Here is a 10526-nt window from a genome sequence, read left to right as displayed (position 1 = left end):
CTAAGCGCAACAGCGAAGGGTGTATGGCTGGTAATCATACCCTGGCTCCTTTGACTTCGATGGATCTCCCCAGAGTTAAATTGACCAAATTCGACGGTAGTTCGCACGATTATTTGGAATTCATTCGTCAGTTTGAGTTCTATGTTGAGTCGATAACGGCTGATGATGGGAAGAGGTTGCTTTGCTTGCTGCATTACTGCAGACGTGGAGCGCGCGAGGCCATTGAAGAGTGCACGGTACTTCCACCCCCAGAAGCCTATCGACGTGCTCGCCAAATTCTGAGTAGGCTTTTTGGCAGGTCTCATTGTGTCGCCCGATCGTTGTTAGATGGGCTGCACGAAAAGTTTAGGGCGTTCTCGGTCTATCCAGCTGAGTTGCTACAGCTCACAATAAAACTGGGGAATTTCGAAGTAGCCTTAAAACAGATGGGTTATGAGGCCGACCTGAACTCCCTGTCGGCTCTCGAACGGTTGGTCCGCTGCCTGCCAATATCGCTCCAGCAGAAGTGGGCCGAATACGTCGATGGTGTAACGAAGGATGAACGTGAACCCACGTTTAGAGGTCTTCGCAATTTCATGGATATCAGAGCAAGGATATCCAATAGTAGGTTTGGCACGATAGCCGACCAAACCAACAAGTGTCGCGCGGCCCAGACAACCCTGCCCAAGCAACCCATCAAACGGCAACATTCATACGTTAACGCTGTTTTTAAGACATATGAATGTTGTCCTCTTTGTAGGAAACCGCACCCATTAACAGATTGCGTGAATTTTGCGGAGTTTGAGTGTAGTAAACGCTGGGATGTGGCTAAGGGATGTAAGTTGTGCTTCCGTTGCTTGAAGGCTGGGCACCTGACCAAGGCATGCAGCAGCGAACGCAAGTGTGGCGTAAATGAATGCAAGGCACGTCACTATTACTTGCTGCACACCAGGCCTGATCCTTCACGTTCGGCGCAGGGCACCTGTGACGCTGCCAATGCACGTGAAGAATCAACAGCGTTAGGCTTGCTCCCGGTCCGCATTAAAGGACCTTTAGGCGAGCTCGTTTTCTACGCGTTGTTAGACAATGGCTCTGATACTACCCTGGTGAGCCAAAACGTGTTGCGAAGACTGGGCATCCCGCCACACCCAGCACAGTTGACTAACAAGACCGCAAGTGGTACTTGCCTATTCGAATCATGCGTGGAGAACTTATAAGTCGGATCCCTTTTAGACAACACTTGGGTCAATATCGGGGAAGCGTTCGTTGTGCCTAGTATTATGCCGTCCGTTAACGTCGAATCTCGTGTAGCACTGGCAAGGCGCTATGCGCGTTTGGACGACTTGCCTATCACTGACATACCACGCAAGTGTGTCGCAATTTTGATAGGATGTGACGTACCGGACGCACACTGGTACTGGACCTGCGCCTTGGGGCACGTAAACAGCCGTTTGGATTGAAAACGCTCCTCGGATGGACTATCTTATGTCCAAGAGAGGGTGAACAACGGTGTCATCTTTCTGTAAATTGCTTATCTCGGGAAGATCTGAACATCCTGCAACAACTGAATCGGCTATACAGTGACGAGTTTGCAGATATTAACACTCTGAATTCAGCCTTGTCTCCCAGAGATAAGCGCGTTTTGTAGTCGGTAAAAGCAAAGGTTCGTGTGATTGATAGTCAGTTCGTTATCCCATTGCCGTGGAAGGGCGATATCCGTTGTGATGTTCTGACCTGCATATGGCAACCATGCGAGTGCAGAGCTTGAACAGGCGTTTCTTGAAGGATGCGATCCGTTTCCAGCAGTATAGCGCTGTGATAGAACGCAACTTTAGGATGGGATACGCTTCGCCAGCGCCGGTACATCGGTTGAGCCCCGAGTTCCGTCCTCGGTGGTATCTACCTCATCACTCTGTCGTCAACCCGAAGAAGCCTGCGAATTTGAGGATGGTGTTTGATTGTGCAGCGCGATTCAACAATAAATCTCTAAATGACTACCTCTATCAAGGTTCAGATTGGACAGCCGACCTGATAGCATTGCTCTTACGTTTCCGCAAGGCGCGCGTAGCACTTTCGGCTGGCATAGAAGAGATGTTTATGCAAGTCCGCGTTCCGGTAAACGATAGGGACGCCCTGCGGTTCCTATGGTCACCGGGTAGCGATATTTGATTGGAGCCGTTGGAGTTCCAAATGAACGCGCATGTGTTTGGAGCGAAATCTTCGCCATTCTGCTCCAACTTCGCTCTGCAGAAAACTGTGGAGCTATTTGGAAATGACTACACTCTTACAGTCTCCGAGGCTATTCGTAATAATTTCTACGTAGACGACTGCTTTTTGTCCGTCCCGTCCATTGATGCCGCTAGAATGACGTCCACTCAGCAGACAGAAATGCTCCTCAGGGCAGGTTTCCATCTCAGAAAATGGGCGACTAACGCACCCGGGGCCATAGAGCACTTGTTCAGTGCCGAGCGAGCTGAGTCACCGGCAACGTCGTCGGGTTGCAACCCGGTCATGCATCCAACCCTTGGTATACAATGGGATGATTTACCAGACGAATTTTGTTTCCAAAACAATATACCGAGAGAGCTACACACGAGACACGGCATATTGTCATCTGTATGTTCCTTTTGTGACCTACTTGGTATTTTGGCACCGCTTTGCTTACCACTTAAGCAATTGCTACAAAGGTTGTGTCGAACCGGCCTTGGATGGGGCACTCCTATCGACCAGTCATGTGCAAAAGAATGACTTCCCCACCTCTTCCGTCAAAAGCAGACAATCTAGGTGTATGTTCTCGGTGAACGTGAGCTATCGAGGTGAAGCAGAGCTGCATCTGTTCAGCGACGCCTCAGAGACCGGATATGGGGTTGCTGCTCACGTTCGGTTCTGTGCGGGGCTTAATCGACCATGTTGTCGATTGCTTTTCGGTAAGTCGAGAGTGTCTCCTCTCAAGACAGTATCGATCCGGTATCATTACGAAGGACATAACGTTCAAAATTTATTTTTGGACGGATTCCCAGATTGTTTTGCACTATATTAACGGTCGATCTTCCAGATTCACGACGTTTGTTGCAAATCGCTTGGCAATCATACACGAGTATTCCAGTCCAGAGCAGTGGAGGCACGTTAAATCTTCGGATAATCTCGCAGATATGGCATCTCAAGGTATTCGGGATAAAGCTTCCCTGGGTCGGTGGCTTGACGGGCCAGATTGGCTGCGCGCTGTTAATGATCTACCAATCTTCCTGCCAGCTGTATCGGGGGTTCCCGAAGGCACAGAATATAAGCGTGCACCTAAATGTGCTAATGCTATATGCTCAGAGGCTGAGACCGGTGTGTTGTTCAGTCGCTGCCCCGATTGATTTGAACGTACGAAGGCTGTGGCTTGGTGGTTGCGGGTTTTAAAGTATCTTGAGGCAACGTTGAAGTCATCACCTACTACTGTATCGACAAGATATCTTACAGTTTAAGAACTCAGGGTAGCGAAGTATTCAATATTGCGTATCGTGCGGTCAGAGTGCTACGCGGCGAAATAGCTCAGATTAGGAAGTCTGGTATGGTACACGCAAAATCATCATTGTCCAGACTCTCGCCAATCCCATTGAGCGACGTACTGTGTGTTGGTGGTCGGCTCAACTATTGCGACTACCCCGCACTGAAGCATCCACCTATTCTACCCAGCCAGCATACAGTGACCGAGTTGATCATCATGCACCATAAAAAATTCAAGGCCATTGTGGTACTTTGGAAGTTCTCGCCCGTATAAGACAAGCATCCTGGCCTATACATGACCATACTACTGTGAAACGAGTAATAGAGAAGTGTTTAGCATGTTGCCACCGTCTGGCCACTGCTGAGCCACAACTCATGGCTCCATTACCGTTAGCGAGGGTCGAGAGAGGATGGCGTTGTTTCTCCTATGTCGGTATTGACTATTTCGGCCCCATATTGGCCAAGCGTGGCAGATCTACAGAGAAAAGGTACGGTTGTCTCCTTACATGCCTCCAACCCAGAGCCGTACACATTGAAATAGTACATTCCATGTCCACTGATTCGTTCATCATGTCACTGATGCGTTTCATTGCCCGTCGTGGAAAACCTGAAGAAATATTTAGTGATAACGGTTCAAACTTTGTCGGAGCTATCAGTAAACTGCACGAGCACTTAAAATCGTGGGATCAGCAGCAGATCAACAACCGGTTGTTGAAACAAGAAATTCAATGGCATTTTCAACCGCCTTCGGCAAGCCATCGTGGAGGTGTGCGGGAAAGACTGATACGTCCCGCGAGACGTGTCCTTACTGCTATCGCCTCAGAACAAGTCACCCCTGATGAGACTCCTCTAACCTTCATGTCGGAGTTGGAGAGAATACTGAACAGTCGACCGATAGTGGCGCCCAGGTCGGATGTCAGGGACAATTTAGCCTTGTCAGTGAACATGACATTACTATTAGAGGAGAACACAGGGATACCCTCCCACTGCAGCTGTGCTGAAAAGTTCACTAAAAACTGGAAACATGTGAATTTCCTAGCTGATGTACTCTGGAAAAGGTGGAATGAAGGAATTCTACTCACATTACAAGTCAGACAGAAGTTGTTACTGAAGACTCGTAGCCTGAAAGAAGGTGATGTGAAGCTGGTGGTTAGTGATGGGGTATAAAGGAAAAGTGGCCGTTAGGCATTGTCACTGCATATGGGGTTAGCCCAGATGGAATCGTGCGAACGGCTTCCGTGAAAACAGCAACTGGAACTACACACCGTGACATCAGACGCTTGTGCCTGCTTGGGGGTGCTGAGTAGAGTTTAGACTTCATGGGAAACTTGGTGTAAGGCATGGAGAACGTCTGATGCCGGGAATCCCCGTAGAGGTCAGCGTTCTCTCTTTCCATAGGGCCGTCATAGCCTATAGCCCTACTTGAACGTATCCTCGTATCACTTTGCGGCGCATCGCTTGGTGAAATTTAGTGGCCGGTGCATCGCACGAAACGCTTGAGTGTTTGTCGTGGGTCTAACTGTCGGTCGACAACTGTCAAGGTTTGTTGTGCATTAATTGATTTATTGATATTTTGTCATGCAGTACAGCACATTTTTGTCGGTGTCTTTTTCGTTTTGAATTCGGCTCCATTCTTCGGTGCTCGCTGCTCGACTTAACGATTTTGTCGCTTACACACCTTGAGATGTTTGGACCGCTACCCCTGGAGTATCATTGCACTCAAGAGGACCTAACACTTGCTCACGGCTTGTTTGAACAAGCATCGGCCGACGGAATTTTCTCCGTCGTCCCAACTGATACGCGGCAGGTACGTGGGGAGAAGATTTTCAAGCCAAGAGTGCACAACTATATTAGACAACATTTTCTCATTTTCAGCAGTCGGTGGTGGAAAAGGGCTCCTTTATATGTTGTTGACACTACATTTAGTTCTCAGTTCAACGCATCTTCAGACGCTTTACTATGTTGGCTCTCGTTCTGGCAAGCTTATTACCAACATTGCAGAACTTGAAGGGTCAGTGTCTACATTTTTTTCGCTTGTGACTTTAGGGCGAACAAGAACCGCTGGAAGACAAGTACAATATTGAATCGGGACGTTGACGAGCATACCTCCATCATCTTTGGCGAGCCGGTAGTCGTATTGGTGCTCTTGACTGGTTGTGGCACACTAGAGTACGGATAGATCGGCTAGGCACGCCCGGTTATTTAATTTAAATCGTTGAAGAAGCCGAATGGTTCACTTTCGGGCTGCGTGTATGCCAACTGACCATGCTTTCGCGTCAAGCTGATTTGATGGGATGGAACAAGTAATGACGGGGTATGCAGAAGCTTCTGATGCTGTAATATCGACGGCTGGTACTGCTTTGTTAGGAATCTCGGCACTCGGTGTCGGTGAAAATCCACGGATCTCCTTCCATCCCCCCACCTTCCCAAGCTTTGAACTTCGGAAGTGCCCGCTTTGGACGACCTGGTTGGCTGATATCCACTCCAACTGGCCTATGATCTACAACTTCGGTATCACCAAGCGGACCAAGAGAACCTACAATCCCATATCATTTTCGTTCCAGCTTGTTTCCTCGACCAGGCTGAAATGAATACCGCTGCTCAGTGAACTGCACACCCCAGCCGAATCACCTAAATGTGACGTCCGTCACGGGGCTGTCCAAAACTGAAGCATGTCAGGCCAATGATGGCATGGCACTGACATAGTCAGTTTGATAGCACACCCGCAGCTGTTCCATTCCTCCTCCATACCCAGCCGTCTTGCCTACTCGTTTCATTGATCCCATCTGACCCCATTACATTCATTCCAACCTATTGGATTACTCGTTCGAACTCAACCAACTCTTTGTCCCCATAAAAGCTTACCCCTTCACCTGACGTAAGATCCGGACGGTTAAGTATCTCACAGGACGATTGCGACTGTTAGATTATACGCAGTTCGTAGCCAGTAGTCAATAGGAGCAGACAGACATGGGGCAGCAGATTATATATTGAAGACTGACAGGAACTGGTTCTACAGAAAAACGGATTAGTAAGCGTCATGAATTAAGAAAACGTACAATCAACAATGACGCAATCTGCAGGAGCGGGAAGTAGTCACTGTCACAGCACGGATTTCTGTAGGGGCAACAAGAAGTAAGTACCAAACGATGTACAAACATACATATCGGGGCAGTCTGACAGTGTGAGTTGGCCGTAACGGCGCAGGAGTCAGTACGTTCGGGATGTGCGGGACTGCCTTTCGGTCGGCGTCGACGCAGCCGCTCGTGTCGCGTGATAGGTCAGATTGCGCGGCTTCGCCCGTTTAAAACAAAGCTCAGCAAGGGCTATCTGCCAGGTGCGATACATAGGTAATACAAAATAATCAGCCACGTTGGGTGTCCGGTTGGTGTAGTCGGTGACGCGTTCGCCTACTGTCCGCAGACTCTGGTTTCGATACCCGGTCGGCGCGCTTTTCGGTCGGAGTGGACGCTCGTGAATAGGTGCAATCCAGACGAACTTGCAAGCAATGCCGGAAGGGCAAATTAAATATTGACATCAGTTACTGAGGCATAAGCAGACCTTAAGCCGGGACGAAACAGAGGGAAAACGAGCAAAGAAACGAAACGGTGTCATAATAAACAGATGCGAGTCACGTTACTCATGAGTAGTCAAAAAACAAGGAAAGTTACCGCTGGTTACCGTTGATTCGCAGGCGGAATCAACACCTGACTTCCCAACAACAGTGCAACCAGTGAGTCTGCTTGTTCTCGGATTGCGCTATTTTTTGAGACTAAACTTGCCACGTTCTGCCAACTCAAATTATCCCATCTCCACCTGCAATTTTGCTCGTTACGACTCCGGCCATTTTTTCAACCAGTTTTAGTTCATATCAGCTGACTGAGTATTTGAATTAGTCAGACCTCATACCTATTGTTCCCTACAAGTTGCAAAAAACATTATTATTATTTAATCTAGTACTTCCCACTGTTAATGACATTGTCCTTTTTTCGCGCAATCCCCACTACCTGCAAATCCCCCTCTCATACCCCAGCCTGACTGTAAACGCATGATCATGCCAGACGGTATGCTACCGACAAGTTGGGAACATACATTATTATTATTAGAAATGCGCTGTGAATATCAAAGTCATTCGGAAGTTTAACGACCCAAAACAGCTAGGCGAGTGCTGGTGGACGTTTTTAGCGTTATTAGAGGATTAGGAAAGTAGCATTTCATCTTGCCAGAATGGAAAACGCTGAGAACCAGTCTCGATGGGGATTCGCACTCCGGTGATCCGCTACGTAACGTTCTAAGGGCGACACAATGACTGACCGGTAGTGGCCATCGTCACTGTTGACTCATTAGGTTTTTCTGGTCAAACGAGACATATGCACAAGGAAATTTTTAAACGAACACCTTTTCTTTGAATTTCGTATGGAAAAACTGCAGCGGCGGGTTATTCCGTGATATAAGGGCGAATTTCACATGAAGATTATCTTGATTTGTGCCTTACGGTAGTCTGTTCCAAAGCGTTAACTACCCCGTTAAGAGCAACAGCGGGCTAAGCAGTTTGCGTTTGCATCCGATCAAGGGGTGTCAGAGCATATTTATCACTGAACTGAGTATATTGTTTTGAGGATGGGACGATTAGATGGTCAGAGCGTTTCCGGTTCTGTCTTTATTCTCTGCGAGTGAAGATAAAGGGATATCAAATTGGGTGGCTAGTATTTGGCGCGTATTTAAAGGGAGACACTGCATCCACAGTTGTTTTAAAATCAAGTTGTAAAACGACCTGCTGCAGACCAGACTGCCCGCGTTGAACGAGTTCTGATGGTCTGCGATCGCAAAGTTCAACTCCTGAAAGTAGCCAATAAAGATTTGCCTCATCAAAGGCCACATCTGTTTAAGTATGACTGCCTTTAGAGGGTTGTACAAATTCAATACTGGAATGAGATCGATTAAATCAATGGCATCCCAGCAGCTCCAGTAAGGAGCTGAGAATCCATGTACGATGAACGGTCAGTGGTGAGGTTGCATGGATGAAGTAGAAGTAGCATTCCAGTTAACTGAACCGCAATCTAGGGTTAATAGTGCAAAAACTTGGTAGTTTGGCGTGAACAAAATTTTCGCGCAAGTCATATTTTAGTTAGCCTCCGATAGACAGCTGAAAAAATTAGATACTATACAAACTGCGTATTAGAGCCATGGGAGCTCCTGGCTACCAGAAAATAGAACAAAGAACAATAAGATAAAGTATTTATAAAGTATTTATAAAATATTTATTAGTTAACGGCCCCGGAGAGACTCCAACGCACAGAACAAATTATCAAAGTGAGTCACAATGTAAACAATCCGAGGTAATCTTGACTGACAGTTCACAAAACTAGATTCTGCTGGTCCGTTCTCCGTTGAACCACACTACCAAGAAGGAAAGATTCTACTTTCCTGGTATTCCTAACCTCCGGTGACAGCAACATTAATCCACTGACGTGAATCGATAAGCCCAGGATTCGCAGCGAAAATTTTGTTCTTCCTGCGAATTAGTGCCAGCCAACTTTATTAAATCGACTGTCTTAAAAATACACACGAAAAGTCGCATAGCCCCTCTGGGCTCAAAAATCAGTGGCTGGGTGTTTTATTTCATTACAGCAAAAATTTCACCCAATAAGGTAACCGACATTGACAGGTAGAAAAAAGATGACATTGTGCATAGAAAATAGCAGCTTCCAAAAGTCATAGTGTGGTTAAGGAGACAGGTTAACCTCGATGCACCGTTTAAATTCGAGAAGTTGTGCAACCAACTCGCAGCGCTATATTCATTACTGAATGCTACCTCGGAAGTCAAGAAATAGACCGCTTGCAAACCTGAGTATAGATGATCGAACATAGGTACAGGGTTTTTGACCACCAAGTCTTGTACGCCTTTGTCATTCAAGCTGAGAATGACCCGAAGAAATTACGAGGATCGACGCCAAAAAGGAATTGGGTATCTGGATCGCTTCAAACATGTCCTTCTCAGAGTACCATGAGAAATTGGCCCAAAAGGTATTCACCGTTCCACGGGTGATTCAGAACACCTTCTCCCGTATTATTCGCATGGATTTCTAAATGCTCTATGGGTCCTACGTCACACTGCTCCCTGAATACGCCAACCAAACTGTCAAATGAGGACCCACGAAAGACGTAAATCTCACTGAACGTGTCCAGAGAGATGCCGGCCCCAACTCCGGGAACTAAGAAGCGCAACTGGCGGGGCTCCACATCCATCCATTGGAATACCGTCGCTTACGAGGGGACCAAATTCTTACTAACGCCCTGTTCGAACAAACCTTGGTAAACATGTTTCTCACCGTTGACCCTGAAAACACACGGCGAGGACATTGTAAGAAGATTTTCAAGCACAGAGCAAAAACATTTGTTAGGTGAAATTTCTCCTCATTTCGAGTAGTGGCTCCGTGGAATAACCTTCCTCCAAAGGTTATCCACGCCCTTTCTGGAACCCAGTTCAATGCACTATTGGTATTTATGCGAGTCTTCGTGCTGGCTAGTATTTCGGCCCGCACGGAGAACATGAGGAGCAGCTCAACACCCTTTATTATTTGTGCTTTACAGATGAACGACAGCCGCTGAACGACAAGAACAAAACGGCTCGGGATGCTTGGGCGAGAGTCTCGATCCTGGGTATCAACCCGTCAATCCGTGACCTTGAAAGCGCACGCTTTCGGATTCCCACGTGGATGTGAAGCTTGTAGTATACGGTGTCTGTCATTTTGATTGATTCATATGTAAGTATTGGTGATGTACAACCTTGCTTACTGGGCTTTGACTCATGAGCTTTGTTTCTGATCTCCATCCACATAAATTGTCCTGAACACCTGCCTTCGGAGAATCACTGTCCCCTGGTGCTTCCATAGCGTGCATATTACATAATTGGCGACCACGCCAGGATGGTTACCACACACTGGTAGACCTACCACAGAGATCCTGGCTCTACATATGTGCATACAGGCGTCAGAGCTATCGCGTTGCTCACTCACACACGGTAGTCGCAGCCCCAGATACAGCAACCTCTG

Source organism: Opisthorchis viverrini (assembly GCF_000715545.1).
Source record: "Opisthorchis viverrini unplaced genomic scaffold opera_v5_525, whole genome shotgun sequence".
Taxonomy (NCBI): domain Eukaryota; kingdom Metazoa; phylum Platyhelminthes; class Trematoda; order Opisthorchiida; family Opisthorchiidae; genus Opisthorchis; species Opisthorchis viverrini.
The sequence above is the reverse complement of the archived record's forward strand: the minus strand, read 5'-3'. Positions refer to the sequence as shown.